The 17459-nt window shown below is 45.8% G+C and overlaps 1 long non-coding RNA gene across 1 annotated transcript in view; it reads left to right on the top strand.

The window, feature by feature from the left end:
• The window catches only part of LOC145554036 (uncharacterized), a 19900-nt gene extending 2647 nt beyond the window's left edge, over positions 1-17253 (top strand). The window contains exon 2 of the long non-coding RNA XR_014090074.1: positions 16762-17253. This is a non-coding gene — a long non-coding RNA (uncharacterized LOC145554036). The remainder of the gene's footprint in view (positions 1-16761) is intronic.
• Positions 17254-17459: the final 206 nt, after the last annotated feature.

The raw sequence follows: 17459 nt of genomic DNA, 5'->3' as shown, positions 1-17459 counted from the left end.
ACACACACACACACACACACACACACACACACACACACACTGTAAGCCCCAAAACAGGGAAGATTAATGTTGCGACCCGCCACCAGAGACATCTGCACACGCTCTATCTGCTGACATCTACGCTTCCTATTGTGGAGTTTGTGCTAAATATGCAAATCTTAATTGCATTTTCTGCCATAATTGTCTGAATTTTTTAAAACCAGTGTCTAATGTTCAGTTGCACGGCAGTGGCAGCCACTCTAGTGATGGTTAGTGTTCAAGAGACCCTCAAATAGTTAAAGTTTGTGTTGAGTATTATTCTTTGCATTATGCGTTTTCTGTTCAGCGTTACTTTTGTCCCTTAAGGCATGCCATAGGGCCCACATTTATGCCCATCCATCCCGACCGTCTTCACAGCTTCTGCTTAAAGAATAAACTGTCGCACAGAAAATACAAATGAACACGTTTGGAGAAAGCAGAGGTCCTGTGATGCTGCGGGATTCAAAGAAAATGGATGATTTTAGTAAAAACTTCTCCAACTGTCTCTTTAAGAAGCTCCTGCTCTCTCTGAAGCTCCGCCTCCAGGAAGTCGTCCCAAACATGGCTCCTCTGTTAACCCTTTAACGTTTTTGTCAGCGTCGCTCGGAGCAGCAGCTCCTACAATGAGCTCAGAAGGGTTTTTGCTAATTGCTGCTGGCTAGTCTGGAGGAGCTGAGTGGGGAAGGCGGGGCTAGCTCCATCCAGCGGAATGGTTGCCATGGAGACTAAAGGGTTTATTAAATGTGCCTGGAAGAATCAAGGCAACATTCCAGGTTTGTTTTATGACGAGGGAATAAAATGATAACATCCTGTAAAGCTCATAAAAGTCGATTTAACCTAGTACTGCCCCTTTAACAGATGGACTTCAGTTGCAGTTGGAAAATCCACCTGATGATCCTGATCAGCTGCCAGAGGAACCCAAATAAAATCTCATTAAAGGTACCAAACCAGGCCAGTCAAACCTTTTAGCATGACAGGAGGGGGGGGAAAAAAACAAAACAAAAAAAAAGTCATTTTTCCAGGCGGGCCCCGGCCCCCCCTGGCTCCCCTCTTAGGGTCGCCACTGTTTCCTGCTGAATGCCCGACTCTCCGCAGGTTTTGGCTTTAAGTGGACCTTCAGTGAGAACCTGCAGCTAATCTAGGTCAGATCTTCTGCCGTGAATGATTATTGGATGGCAGGTTGCCACGGCGACAGCCCTCCCACCCCTCAAACAGGGCCGGGGTATCTGGGGGGGGGGGCAGTTAAGGTGTTTCAGCTCCACCGGCGCTGCCTGCACCTCCAGCTCCATCCCGCCGCTCCACCTTAACAGCCCGCCGTTCGAACCAGCTTTGTTTACCGACAGCTTCTGGCAGGCAGCCATTTTGTTTGTCCCCCCCCCCCCTCCTGCACATTTACATAAACACCAAATGGTGCCGTTTCCCTTCCCTTCCCTCTGGCTGCCGCTAAAGCCTGGACGCCAAACGACGGAGAACAAACGAGTTCGCCCTGGATGACGCAAGCGGCCCGGCCAATCAGAACCAGGGCCTGAGCTCTACTTCCTGTTTGCGACTCACCCCCGGGGTCGAACATGTGTGCCAACGAACGAACGAACGGCTTGAAACACATCAGCTGGACATGAACTGAAACGTGCGGCGTTAATGACGCCGGAGGAGAAGCTGAAAGAAGAAATAATCGATATCAGTCAGCGATCAGTCTGACGGGAGACGATCAACATCTGGACCAGGTTCAGCTAATTAGCATATCTAAAGCTCAAACCTGACCTTTGACCCCAGAGAGAGCAGGAAGAAGCTCAAGCTTGTCCTAAAATCCATCATGGAGGGAACAGAAGATGAACCGGACGAGCTTCAAGCCACAGGCTGGCATGCTGAGCCATCTTGGTGCTTTTATTTTGAAATCTCTGAGTGACGTTTCCTGTTGGAGAAGAAGAAGAAGAAGAAGAAGAAGAAGAAGAAGAAGAAGAAGAACAAGAAGAAGAAGAACAAGAAGAAGAACAAGAAGAAGAAAAGAAGAAGAACAAGAAGAAGAAGAAGAAGAAGAAGAAGAAGAAGATTTTTTTATTATTTTAACAAAACATTTATTTGACAATAATTTTGATAACAAGGTGCATTTTTTCACATATCCATCAGTTTCAACGAAATAAAAAAAGGAAACTAAATAAAAAACAGATAAATAAATAGTTATATTAGCATCTTGTTAAAATTTAGTTCTCTTTCGTCACCAATGTTGCACAGCACACTGTTAAAACCCCACAGTTGTAAAAAACTATTAAAATCCCCGGTGGCTATGTGGAAGTAAAACTCTAATCTAATCCTTGCTTTTATATTACACTTCCACAGAGCCACAACATCGATCTGAGGTCCTGCCTGCATTTTGTCTCTTCGAGTTATGTAAATTGCCATTTTGGCTTCGGCGATTAAATAGTTTAAAATGCGGGATTTAAAACTGGTGGCTCGGTTGTAATGCACACCATAGATAAAAACGGAATTTGTAAAAACCATATTAAACAGGCTAAAAAATCTCATTTAAAAAATTTTAAAAACTGGTTAAACGTACACAATCTATAAAAACGTGAAAAACACTCTCTGACAACTTGCAAAAAGGACACTCATTTAAAACCTCAGAGTTGACAACCGATAAAAACGCATTCGTTGCGATCGCTCTGTGGAGGATCCTCCACTGGAGGTCGCCAGTCCTTTTCTTGATTGGAGGTTTGTATATAGTTCTCCATTGTGGTTTTTGTCCTTTAAGCTTGTCACTCCATACGTCGGTTGATCTTTTGTGGAGAGTCCTTCTATTTAATGTTTTCACGCAGGATCGGTATATGGTTTTTGAGCCTGCCCTACACAGGTCCAGATCCGCCACCTCCAACAGGGGGCCGCTGTCCTCCCCGAGGTTAGCCTCCAAGGTCACATCTGGGAACGGGTCGTTCTGGTCAGGCAGGTGTTCTCCTTTTTGTGCAGCTGCAGGAGCCGCTTCTCCTCAGGTGACAATCGCTCTTTGACCCGCTCCAAGAAGCGCCGCACCAGTCTGGCGGACCGGACCCCGAGCAGTGAGCCAACCTCCTGGATGTTTGAGAGGTCTGGTCCGGCCACCCGTACTAGCTGCTGTAACGTCACCGTCCCAGACCTGGTCAGCGCCTCGTTCAGGCCCGGCACACTGCTGTCCTGGGCATCCAGTCTTGCTCCGTTCACCATTGGTTCTGCTAAAAGCCAATGCAGAGAATTATGCGTTTGTGCTCTTTTCAATTTAAAAAGAGCGCAGGACTTAAAAACACCCTGATAAAATTGAGGTAACCCCTTTAGCTTTAAAAGACTAAAATCGGTTAGAAACAGAGCAGCATCCAGCCCCAGACAATTAACGCGTCTGAGGATACAGCTGGCCACGTCCCTCCACACAGGGGATCCTGTCAGGTACTTTTGTATGAATAAAAGGCGGAAAGTTGCGGTTCTGCTGGCCAGGTGGACAAGGCCCTGGCCCCCCTCCTCTCTGGTTAAAAACAAGACAGACTGTGGCACCCAGTGTCGACCGCTCCAGAAAAAGTTCACCATTTCTCTTTGTATATTTACCAGCAGGCCTGCTGGTGGGTCTAACACACACAGTTTGTGCCACAGTTGTGTTGCTACCAGATTATTTAAAATCAAAACTCTACCTCGGTATGACATTTGGGAATGTAGCCACTTCCACTTAGCCAGTTCCTTATGTCCTGCAGATTTCCTTTCTTTGGCAGCAGGGTAATGACTGCCCTGCGGCAGGACAAAGGGAGCGAACCGGTGGTGAGGCTTTCATTGTATACCTCGAGGAGGTCTGGGGCCAGAAGGTCCCAGTAGGCCTTGTAAAACTCTACCGTGAGCCCATCAACGCCCGGGGACCTCTGGCCCTGCATGCCGAGGAGGGCTGCATGGAGTTCTCGGAGTTCTAGGGGACGCTCCATCTCGGAGTTGATCTCCTCAGAGACCTGGGGTAGCTCATCACCGAACTCCCCAAACAGTTTTTCGTCTTCCCTGTATTCGCTTCTGTACAGCGACTGGTAGAACTCCACCGCCCTCCTCCTTATCTCACTTGGTTCGCTCAGCTGTTGCCCTGTGTCCGACAGCAAGGAGTGGATTTGCTTCCTCTGCCCGTGCTTCCTCTCCAAGCTAAAGAAGAAGCTAGAGGGAGCATCCATCTCTGTGATGTTCTGGACCTGGGACCTGACCAGTGCGCCTTGGACTTTGTTCTCCAGCAGGTTTGCTAAGGTTAGCCTTTTGGATTTGAGAGCTTCAATGTACTCTCGATTTCCTGTGGATACACAAAGTTGTTCTAAATCCACAATGTTTATCTCCAGATCTCTGATAGATCCGGTAATGTCACGGGTGACATTGAGAGTATGCTGTTGGCTTAGCAGCTTGATCTGTACTTTCTCATGGTCCCACCACTGTTTTAGATTAGTAAAATCAGATTTTCTCTGTCTAAAACCACACCAAAAAAACGCTAAAACCTCCTTAAAACCCCGATCGTGTGTTAGTGCTGCATTAAAATGCCAGTAGGCGCTTCTAGGTAAAATGTTTCTGATAAAAACACTACCTAAAAGCAACGAGTGATCTGTAAAAGCTACTGGTGAGATCTGGCATGTTCTAAACACATTAAAATTGTGCTTAAAACAATAAAAACGATCGAGCCGGGCTAAAGAGATTCTGCCTTCACTAAGGTGGGACCATGTGTACTGCCTGGCGCCTGCATGCATCCTTCTCCATACATCCACCAGGCCATTGGATGAGACCAACTGTCGCAGAGCACGTTGGGCTGCTGGATGCGGCTCTGCGTGATTGCGGTCTAAAAACTCGTTCTCGGTGCAATTAAAATCCCCACCTATAAAAACGTAATCTTCCGACCCACAATCACCCAGCCGTTCCCCAATTTTCTCATAAAAACGCTTCTTCTCTGCATTGGTGGTGGGAGCATAAATATTGATAAAAACTATACTAAAACCATCAAACTTTGTCTTTACTAAAAGACACCTCCCTTGTACGATATGCTCTATCTCTGTGGAGTTTGGGGTGAACGCTCTTGAAAAGAGGAAGCCCACCCCTGCACTCTGGGAGGTGCCATGACTTAAAACAACCTCCCCCCTCCACTCTCTGACCCAGTCTGTTTCTGTTAACTGATCGCTATGCGTTTCTTATAGATATATTACGTCGATCTTCTTCTGATTAAGCATTTGATAAATTAGTGCTCTCTTTTCAGCCTCCCTCGCCCCATTAAGATTTAAGGATGCTATTTTAAAGGAATCCATGTTGGGTAAAAAGAGGCTAAAAACAAGAAAATAAAAAACTATACAAAATGATAAAATGCTGCTTTGCATCATTAAATCAAATTTGTTTTCTAACCTTTGTCATTATTTTCTTCAGTCTGAATATATCTCTGTCAGAGAAACCTGATGTCTCTTTGTTTCTGATGTGACTTTTTGCAGAGAAATAAAATATTTTGAGGTCAGGGAAGTAGCTCTCTATTTTTATTCCTCTGAAACCTTTGGTTTCTCTTAAAAAATTCCTAAACAATTCAACTGGGTATCTTGGTGCTCTGCTATTTGTTTGGGTAGCTGATATATCGCTACTGTCTGAGATGTAGCTCTCGGCGTCACTGCTGTCTGACACCTCGTTCCTTTCTGCATCTAGCTTATGAGCCTGTTTGCTGGCTTTCTCAGCCGTTAACGCGCTCCTTCTCTTGCTTCGCCTTTTTAATGGGGCTGAAGCTTCCATTTCCATGGTTTCCTCCGTTTCCTCTGCCACCTTTTCCATTTCGATTTCGCAAAGCAAACCTTCACTATTCTCGCCCTTATCTTTCCTCCCACCTTCGCCTCTCCTTCTTTTCCTCCCACCTTTACCTCACCTTTCTCTCCCTGGATTTCAAAACCTGACTGTTCCCTGCTTTCCCTCACTCCCACCTGCTGCTCTCCCTGTGCTCCATCTCTTTCTCTCACTTCACTTTCTCCACCATCATTCATCCCACCACCGTTGCCGTTCATCTCATCACTACACACCACCGTGCTCTCATTCTCACCCACTCTCTCATCCGCTTCCACACTTCCACCTACCGCTATCTCAGCTCTCCCTTCTGCTTCTCCTTCCAAGGTGGGTTCCTCCACCGCCGCGCTGGGTTCCTCCGCAGCTACAGCGGGTTCCTCCGCAGCCGCCGCGGATTTCTCCACGGCCGCTGTGGATTTCCCCGCCGAGGCCGCCGCGGGTTCCTTCGCCGCAGCAGCAGATTCTCCCGCGGCCGGAGCGGGCACCTCCTCCGCTTCACCCTGCGGGTCTTCTGCCTGCTCTGCCGCAGCAGGCTGCTGCTGGGCTGAGCCCGGTGCTGCCTGTCCTGTTCTGCTTGGACACATTTTGGCAATGTGCCCCTCCTGTCCACAGCCGAAACACTTCAGGTTAGACGAGGTTGCAAATAAAATATAATCGAAGTCGTCCACTTTTACCCGGAAGCTTAGATTCAGCTCTTCGTCCCGTCGATTTAAAATCATAAAGAGCTGCCTTCGGTGGGAGACTACGTGTTTTAACAATGGAGATTTGCAACCGGACGGCACTTTCTTTATAGGTGAGACCACCTTGCCGTGTCTTGACAGCTCTTTAACGAGAAAATCATCACTGATAAACGGGGGGACGTTTGATAGGGTTACCCTAGTTGACGGTAGGGCCAGTGGTGATACCTGCAGGAAAAGGCCGTTTGCAGTTACCCCCACCTCCACCAACCGTTGGCCTGCTCGACCTTTTCCACAAATATCACCACCGCTCCATTCATTCGGGCCGCCGATCTTATTGCCCTGTGCCCTATCAATGTCCCCACCGCCAAACACACTTCCTCCACGCTGCACGGAGTACCGGCGCCCACCTTGACGCCGTTCTTCCGTGTCAGCGTGGAGAAAGGACCACCACCGACCACCACCATGGCGTCAGACGCCGGCCAAGCCAGGCACGCCTGACGGCCACACCCAAACCAAGAAACAAAAAAACCCCTGAAAAACCGTGACACAACTTAACACAAAATCACAACTAGACTATAAACATAAACACCAAGTGAAAAACGATAAGAAAAATACCGCAAAGATAGAAATATCCACTCGCTCACTCTTTCTCTCTCCTTCCGCTCTCCACTCACCCTCCTCTCACGCGAAGAAGAAGAACAAGAAGAAGATTTTTTTTATTTTTACCAAAACATTTATTTCACAATAATAATAATATAACAATGCACATTCACGTAATCATCAAGATCAAGGGTAAAAAAGAAACAAAACAAAATAAGAACAAAATAAATAAATAAATTACGTTAACATTTCGTTAAAATTTAGTTCTCCTTGATCACAGACATTGCACAACACACCATTAAAACCCCACAATTTTAAAAAACTATTAAAATCCCCTGTGGCTCTGTGGAAGCAATACTCTAGTCTAATCCTGGCTTTCACATTACACTTCCACAGAGCCACCACATCGATTCGAGGTCCAGCCTGTATTTTGTCTCGTCGAGTTAAGTATATAGCCATTTTTGCCTCTGCGATTAAAAAATTTAAAATGCGGGATTTAAAACTGGTGGCTCGGCTGTAGATAAAACCGTAGATAAAAACGGAATTGGTAAAAACCATGCCAAACAGGCTAAAAATTCTCATTAAAAAATTTAAAAAACTGGTTTAACGTACACAATCCATAAAAACATGAAAAACACTCTCTGACAAATTACAAAATGGACACTCGTTTAAAACCCCCGAACTGATGACCGATAAAAACGCATTTGTGGCGATGGCTCCATGCAGGATCCTCCACTGGAGGTCCCCAGTCCTTTTTTTTATTGGAGGCTTGTACAAAACTCTCCATTGGGGTTCTGTCCTTTGAATTTTTCACTCCACACATTGGTGGATCTTTCTTTCAGAGTTCTTTTGTTCAATGTTTTTGTGCAGGATCTGTACAAGATTTTCGAGCCTGTATTGCACAAGTCCAACTCATTCACATCCAACAAGGGGCCGCTGTCTTCTCCAAGATCACTTTTCAGGATCACCTCTGGAAAAGGGTCAGTCTGGTCGGGCAGACGCTCTTTTGTCGTGTACAGCTGTAGGAGCCGCCTCTCCTCGGCCGACAGCTGTTCCTTGACCCGCTCCAGGAAGCGCTGTGTCAGCCTGACGGACCGGATCCCGAGCAGCGAGCCCACCTCCTGGACCTTGGAGAGGTCCGGTCCGGCTGCCCATACCAGCTGCTTCAGTTACACCGTCCTGGATCTGGACAGCGCTTCAGTCAGGCCTGGCACGTTGTTGTCCTGGACATCTAATCTTGCTCCACACACTAAAGGTTCCGCTAAAAGCCAATGCAGAGAATTATGTGATTTTGTTCTTTGCAATTTAAAAAGCGTGCAGGATTTTAAAACACCCTGATAAAACTGAGGTAGCCCCTTTAACTTTAAAAGACTAAAATCAGTTAAAAACAGAGCAGCATCCAGCCCCAGACAATTGACACGTCTGAGGATACAGCTGGCCACATCTCTCTGTACGGGAGATTCTGTCAGGTACTTTTGAATAAACTGAATACGAAATGTTATAGTTCTGCTGGCCAGGTGGACAAGGCCCTGGCCCCCTCCTCTCTTGTTAAAAACAAAACGGACTGTGGCACCCAGTGTCGACCGGTCCAGAAGAAATTGATAATTTCTGTCTGTATCTTTGCAAGTAATCCTGGTGGTGGATCTAGTACATTCAGTTTATGCCACAGCTGTGACGCCACCAGGTTGTTCAGGACCAAAACCCTGCCCCGGTACAACATCTGGGCGTGTATCCACTTCCATTTGGCCAGTTTGTCTTTGATTTTTGTTCAACGTTCTCCCAGGTCTTATTTACAATGTCTTTGCTGCCTAAAAACACACAGAGGTATTTAAAACCATCTTTTTCCACGTAAGCTCCTGAGGAGAACCGGGAGTCCTGCAGGCCACCTGCCGACAGCCAGCGCCTCGCTTTTCCCCCAGTTCACCCTCGCTGCAGACAGTGTAGAGAAACTCTCTGTGATCTTAGTTAAAATACTGGTGTCTTATTGATCTTTTACAAAAACAACAACATCATCGGCATAGGCAGATAAAACAATATTTTTGCTAAAACCAGGTAAAAGCAGACCATGAACTCGGGAGCGTATTTTTTGGAGGAGGGGTTCCAGGGAGAGTGTGTAGAGCATCCCAGAGAGGGCGCAGCCCTGCCGCACGCCTCTACACACCCTAAAAGGAGCACACAGGCTACCGTTGATCTTCAGCATACTCTCAATGTCATTGTACAGAACCTGGACCTTGGCAATAAGACCCTCGCTGAACCCGAACCCTCTCATGGTTTTCCAGAGGAAGCCGTGTTCAACGCGGTCAAATGCCTTTTCTTGATCTAATGAAATCAAGCCCGTTTGTAAACCCAATGAACCGGAGACTTCCAAAACGTCCCGAATCAGGTAGACGTTATCTACCATAGACCTGCTGGGGACGCAATAGGTCTGATCCCGGTGGATGACCTGCTCCATAGCCTTCCCCATCCTCGTGGCCAGGGAGGATTTTGGAGAGGATTTTGTAGTCGGTGCAGAGGAGGGACATGGGGCGCCAGTTCTTTATGTCCTGCAGGTTGCCTTTTTTTGGCAGCAGCGTGATGACCGCCCTGCGGCAGGACAAAGGGAGCGAACCGGCGGACAGGCTTTCATTGTAAACCTCAAGCAGATCTGGGCCAGAAGGTCCCAGTAGGCCTTGTAAAACTCCACTGTGAACCCATCAACGCCCGGGACCTCTGGCCCTGCATGCCGAGGAGGGCTGGGTGGAGTTCCCGGAGTTCCAGGGACGCTCCATCCCGGATTTGGTCTCCGCGGAGACCTGGGGTAGCTCACCGCAGAACGCCCCAAAAAGTTCTTCGTCCTCCCTGTATTCGCTTCTGTACAGCGACCGGTAGAACTCCACCGCCCTCTTCCTGATCTCACCCGGTTCGCTCAGTTGCTGCCCCGTGTCCGATAGCAAGGAGTGGATCAGCTTCCTCTGCCCGTGCTTCCTCTCCAAGCTGAAAAAAAAAGCCAGAGGAGCGTCCATCTCCGTGATGTTTTGGACCCGGGACCTGACCAGTGCGCCTTGGACTTTGTTCTCCAGCAGGTTTGCTAAAGTTAGCCTTTTGGATTTGAGAGCTTCAATTGTGCAATTCGTTCCAATTCCACAATGTTTATCTCCAGATTTTTGATAGATCTGGTAATGTCACGGGTGACATTGAGAGTGTGCTGGTGACAGCTTGATCTGTACTTTTCCACGGTCCCACCACTGTCTAAGACTCGTAAACTCTGATTTTCTCTGTCTAAAAACCATCCAAAAATAAGCTAAAACCTCCTTAAAACCCCGATCATACGTTGGTGCTGAATTGAAAATCCAGTAGGTGCTTCTAGGTAAAATGTTTCTGATAAAAACACTACCTAAAAGCAACGAGTGGTCTGTAAAAGCTACTGGTAAAATTTGGCATGTTTTAAACACATTAAAATTGTGTTTAAAACAATAAAAGCGATCAAGACGGGCTAAAGAGATTTTATCTTCACTAAGGTGGGACCATGTGTACTGCCTGGTGCCTGCGTGCATCCTCCTCCATACATCCACCAGGCCATTGGATGAGACCAGCCGCCGCAGAGCGTGTTGGGCTGCTGGATGCGGCTCTGCGTGATTACGATCTAAAAATTCGTTTTCAGTGTAATTAAAATCCCCACCTATAAAAACATAATCCTCAGACCCACAATCACCCAGCCGTTCCCCAATTTTTTCATAAAAGCTCTTTTTCTCTGCATTGGTAGTGGGAGCATAAATATTGATAAAAACTATACTAAAACGATCAAACTTTGCCTTAACTAAAAGACACCTCCCTTGAACAACATGCTCGATTTCTGTGGAGTTAGGGGTGAAAGATCTTGAGAAAAGTAAGCCCACCCCTGCACTCTGGGAGGTGCCATGACTTAGGATAGTCTCCCCCCTCCACTCTCTGACCCAGTCTATCTCCGTTAAATTATCACTATGTGTTTCCTGTAAGTAGGTGACGTCTATTTTCTTTTGGTTAAGCATTTGGTAGATTAGTGCTCTTTTTCCCGCCTCCCTTGCCCCGTTAAGATTCAGTGATGCTATTTTAAAAGAATCCATATTGGGTAAAAGGAAGCTAAAACCAAAAAAACAGAAGACTATAAAAAGTGATAAAAGGCTACTTTGCATCATTTGATCAAATTTGTTTCCTAACTTTTGTCATTATCTTCTTTAGTCTAAACACGTCTCTTTCCGAAAAACCTGACATCTCTTTGTTCTTTATGTGACATTTTGCAGAAAAATAAAATACTTTTAGATCAGGAAAATAACTCTCCATTTTTACCCCTCTGAAACCCTTAGTTTCTCTTAAAAAATTCCTAAAAGATTCTACCGGGTATCTAGGTGCTCTGCTATTTGTTTGTGTGGCTGATATGTCGCTGCTGTCAGAGATTTAGCTCTCGGCATCGCTACTGTCCGACACCTCGTCTTTCTCTGCAGCCAGCTTGTAAGCCTGTTTGCTGGCTTTCTCGGCCATCAACACGTTCCTTCTCTTGCTTCGCCTCTTTAAAGGGACTGAAGCTTCTAACTCCATGGCCTCCTCTGTTTCACCTGTTATCTTTTTACTTCGGTTTCGCAAAAAACCTCTGCACTATTCTCACCTTTATTTTGTTCCTCCACCTGCACCTCTCTTTTTTCTCCCTGGTCTCCGAACTCTAAAAGTTCCCTACCACTCTTCACCTCCACCTGCTGGTCTCCCTGTACACCATCTCTCTCTCCCACTTCACTCTCGCTACCACCATTCATCCCACCACCTCTACCGTTTATCCCATCACCACACACCACTGTGCTCTCATCCTCTCTCACACTTTCATTCATTTCCACACTTTTCTCGCTCTCACCTGCCACCACCTCACCTCCACCTTCTGCTTGGTTTTTTGCATTGGGTTCCTCCGCCACCGCGCTGGGTCTCTCCGCCGCCGCGGCGGGTTTCCCCGCAGCCGCATCGGGTTCCTCCGCCGAAGCCACTGCGGGTTCCTCCGCCGCAGCAGCAGATTTTCCCGTAGCCGCAGCGGGTACCTCCTCTGCCTCGCCAGGCGGGCCCTCCGTCTGCTCGGCAGCAGCAGGCGGCCGCTGAGCCGGACCTGGTGGATTTTGTCCGGCTCTGTTGGGACACATTTTACTATGTGTCCCTCCTGGCCACAACCAAAACATTTCATATTCGAGGATGTTGCGAACAAGATGTAATCATAATCATCTACTCGGACACGAAAGCTCAGATTTATCTCCTCGTCCCGCCGGTTTGGGATCATGAACAGTTGTCTCCGGTGGGAGACAACGTGTTTTAACAACGGTGATTTGCACCCTGATGGTATCTTCTTTACCGGAGATACCACTTTTCCATGCTGAGACAGTTCTTTTGTGAGGAACTCGTCGCTTATGAATGGTGGTACATTCGATAGAGTTACCTTGACGGAAGGTAGGGTGAGCGGGGAGACTTGTAGAAACAAGCCGTTGGCAGACACGCCCACCTCTACCAACCATTGGGCCTGCTCTACTTTCTCCACGAACAGTACCACCGCTCCATTCATTTGTGCCGCAGATTTTATAGCCCCGTGCCCTATCAAATCTCCCACCGCTAGGCACACTTCCTCCACGCCACACGGAGAACCGGCGCCCACCTTGACGCCGTTTTTCCGTGTTAGCGTGGAGAAAGGACCACCACCAACCACCACCATGGCGTTAAAAACGCCGGCCAGCCAGGCACGCCTGACGGCCACACCCAAAACCCCAAAACAACTAAAAAAAAAACCCTACAAACGCGACACAACTTAGCACAAAAACCAAACTAAACTATTACCATAAAGCACCAAGTGAAAACAGTAAGAATAAACGTAAAGATAGAAGATAATCACTCGCTCGCTCTTTCGCTCTCCTTCCGCTCTCCACTCACCCTTCTCTCACACGAAGAAGAAGAAGAAGAAGAAGAAGAAGAAGAAGAAGAAGAAGAAGAAGAAGAAGAAGAAGTTCAAATCTTCACAGATTTTCCCGTTAATCGTCCAACAGGAACAGGAAGTTCAGAGCTTCAGTCAAGAAGTAAATACGGAGGCACATAAGTGCAAAAGTGCATGAATGATGCAAACTGCAAAACACACACAAAAACAAATGCCACGGAAAAAACCCTGTTCTTCCTGTCGTGTGCAGAAAAGAGTAAATTCCTCGATTCAAAGGGAAAAAAAAGTGCAAAAAATAAAACTCAGAAATTCTGAGATTAATCTCAGAAATTTTCTAGAAAAAAACTTTTTTTTACGAGAATAAAGTTTTGAGAATGTCAGAATAATACAACAAAGTCCTACTATTACAAGAAGTCATACCGTGAGAATAAAGCTGTAGTATTTTGAGGCGTTAATATTTAAGAAATAAAGTCGTACTTTATCCCCGTACAAGTTTATTCTTGTAATAATACGACTAGTTGCATAATTTTATGATGTTACTGCTGTAAGTTTATGACGTTATTCTCATAATTTATTTATTTTTTATTTCTTAGCGTGGCCCTAACACGCCGTCATACTTCAAGATCCGGTTCGGTTCTGGATCCTCGTTAGTCCTTACAGGAACTCACTGCTGCCAGTAACATACTGACTGCTAATAATTACTCCACTAACCTCATCAGACTCAGTCAGGAGGAATTTCAGAGATGTACTCCAACTTCGTGCATCCAGTCAGTATCAGACATTTTTCAGAGGATGTGTGTGTGTGTGTGTGTGTGTGTGTGTGTGTGTGTGTGTGTGTGTGTGTGTGTGTATGGGGGTGTGTGTGTGTGTTCGTGTGGTGGGGGGTCAGCGGATTTGAGTGGCAGGTGCACGGATCGTGGCGATGCCCGTGGGGCGACCGCGGGGCTCGAACGCTCGCTGCGGCGATTAATCACCCGGCAAAATGCTTCTGACATGGAAGAGAGGGAATGACAGAATCTCCATGTTTCTACATCCTTCAGTGAGCAAGAGAGAGAGAGAGAGAGAGTATTAGCGTTAGCTTCCGCTAAATATCATGTTGACATAGCACATTAGCGTTAGCTTCCGCTAAATATCATGTTGGTATAGCACATTAGCGTTAGCTTCCGCTAAATATCATGTTGGTATAGCACATTAGCATTAGCTTCCCCTAAATAGCATGTTGGCATCGCACATTAGCGTTAGCTTCCGCTAAATATCATGTTGACATAGCACATTAGCGTTAGCTTCCGCTAAATATCATGTTGGCATAGCACATTAGCGTTAGCTTCTGGTAAATATCATGTTGGCATAGCACATTAGCATTAGGTTCTGGTAAATATCATGTTGGCTTAGCACATTAGCATTAGCCTCCGCTAAATATCTTGGCTAAATATGCTGGGATATCTCTTTTGTGTTAGTTTCCATTAATTAGCATGTCGGTAAAACATGTTAGCATTAGCAGATCAAAAGTTTATAATTGGACCCTTGAGGTTAGCTCTGGTATCGTTTTAGTTAGCTGCAGTAGCTAACCAGTGCTAAAGTTGTTAGCCAAAGGACCAAAGGTTTAGAGAGGTCAGATGGAGAAAACAGGCAGATGTGGAAACTGATCATCGTAACATTCACCAACATTATCCACACGATTTCAGATATCCTGCAGCTGTTTCTACATTTTGTTAACCAAACAAGGAAATCTGTTGGAAAATCTCTTTAAAATCAGCTCCAGTTGCCATTTTCCTTTAACTGCCGTGACTCTAAGTAACAGATCTATCACTTAAAGATGGGATTCATTTCAGTTTGGAGAGACACGAGAAGCCGACATGTTGTTCTGATGTGGGGAAAAAAGGAGAAGGAACCAAAACGCTGGATTAAAAAAAAAAAAAAGTGGTCGTCCTCGAGGATAATGAAGTTTTATTATTTGTTTTCTTATTGTTTGGGTCTCAGCTGGCAGAGGACAATATTTCCTGTGTGAGTGTTTGCCTTACTGCGTACACACACACACACACACACACACACACACACACACACACACACACACACACACACACACACACACACACACACACACACGCACACACACACACACACACACACACACGCACACACACACACACACACACCCACGCGCGCGCAGTGGCCTCTGAGGTGAGAATCTCCATAATGATCGTGTATCAGTTTGATTTTATCAGGTCCAATCGGAGCCGCCTCCCCCCCCACCCCGCCCCATCCGTCTCACCTCCCTGGGGAGACGCCGTTTACCGCTCTGCTGTCCCTAATCGGATGAGCCCGGCGCCGACGCAGCCCGGCGAGAGGATCCGATTCCCGCCGGGGCCCAAATTAAAACGACCGCCGTCCCCGAAGCGGAGCGGCGATATTAGCGATGCTTAAGGATAACGCAGTGGCCGTGTTTTAATGTGACAGGACGAAACAGGAAGCCTCAGGGGAGCGAGATCAGAACACTTCAAAAAAATAAACTTTTTTTTTACTGTAATTAAAACATTTTGTTTCTCTGGGAAACAAGATTTATGACCAGAAACATTCCGAGGATTAAAGGAGCAAAATAAAGAAAAAATAAACTTGGGAACAAAAGTCATGACCAACAGGTTTCCATGGCAACAATTCGTTGTTGTAATTATTAACTGTTTCAACTTTAGAGTTCTGGAAAACATTTTGTTGCCATGGATACAGAGGCTAACCTACGGGGTGCCATTTGTAACATTAAACTCTGAGCCAGTAAAACATTTAGTCCGTAAAAAAACACACACAAAAAAAAGAAAACACATTTAGTTTGTGACATTTATGAACAGCATGGAGAAAATCTACTAAACCGTTTTGACTAACTTTATTAACAGCTATAGCTAGCGTTAGCCCTGCTGCTACAGGAAGCTAGAAAAGCAGCATGTTTATGAGCGCCCTGCAGCCCAACATTTATAAAAACAGGAAACGCAACCACAGCTTATTGGTAATATTACGACTATTCTCGTTATCACTCCGATTTTATTCCCATATTATCGTGACTTTATGAATTATACTTTTAATTTGGTAACATGACGACTGACGTGTCTGTCCCCGTATTATTACCACTTTATCCACTAATTTTCACTGGCTAACATTGAGACTATACGGAGTTTATTCTCATATTACAATTTATTTCCGTTTTAAGACTTTATTCTCAGATTAAGTCCAGATTTATTCTGGGATTATTGCAGCTTTAATAATCTCGGCTCCCAGTGAAACTCCAGCTCTGATTCGGCTTGTCGAGCAACGTTCCCATGTTGATGCCGATCAATTAAACATGTCTAACGTTTGGCTTTCTTCATTTCATTTGTTCATTTATTCATGATCTCTCTCCTGCTGTCGCCGCGCCGCATGCGCTCATTCATGCACTCATTCATGCTGATGTACTTTTCACGGCGCGCGTCGAACACACATTTTAATTTACCGCGTTTGATCAGAGCTGCTCTAATTCATTCACCTGTTGATGTGAGCAGGTTCCAGTCGCTGCTCTGAGGTCAGCAGCTCCGTCCTGACGCCGCTGCTGCTGCTGCTGCTGGACAGAAAAGAGAAACTCAGCAAGTTTGTAGCTTCAATCATTTAGTTTTCACTAGAAAACAACAATTAGCATGAAATGCGTTAGCATTAGCATTCAAATGCCCCATTGTTCCTTTTGTCTCTGAGTTGAAGTCGTGTTTTCTAACTGGGAGTCAGTGAGCTGTTTCTCCATCACAGGCTTTTCCTGCTGCCCCCCTTGTCGTCGTCGTCTCGGCGTTTCCATGGCAACCTTGGCCAGCATCCAAACAGCCGGCGGGTCCCTCTGAAGGGCATCTCGCGCAGGCGGGATGAAAGATTCCCACCAGGCGGCTGCAGGAAGAGCGGCCTCCTCCGGCCCGCGGCGTTCAGCGCGTCGCGGAGCCGATCGGTGGAGATCCACACGTCTGATGGAGTCAGGAAAGGTCAGAGGTCATGGTTAGGGAGGGAGGAAGGAGAGAAAAAAGAGAGAATGAAGGGAAAAAACTGAGAAATGGGGGAAAAAAAGATTTAAGAAAAAAATAAAAGAAAAGAAAAAATAGAAAAACAAAAGGAAAAAGGAAAAAAAAATCATTTGTACTTTTTTCCTTTTGATTCATTTCTCATATTTTTTGTTTTTACGCTGAATTTAATTTCATTCCTTCGGTATTAATTGTGTTTCCAATGTGTTTTATTTGTGTTTTCTGTGATTCATACATGCAAAAAAAAACTCAATAAAGTTAGAAAAAAAACCCACACGGAGTTAAAACGATATAAACAATTTGTCTATTTAGTTTTCATAGCTTTCATGTTAAACCGATAAACGCTGACTGGAAATAAAAACCTAGAACATGATGAGAAAAAGCAGAAAGGAAAGGAAATATCAAATATTCATATTAGTATTCAGTAATGGAGGGAGA

This window comes from Poecilia reticulata, chromosome 12 (genome assembly GCF_904066995.2).
Source record: "Poecilia reticulata chromosome 12, P_reticulata-male-v2, whole genome shotgun sequence".
NCBI classification, from domain to species: Eukaryota; Metazoa; Chordata; class Actinopteri; order Cyprinodontiformes; family Poeciliidae; genus Poecilia; species Poecilia reticulata.
Note: the sequence above shows the minus strand (reverse complement) of the source record. Positions and strands in the feature narration are given on the sequence as shown.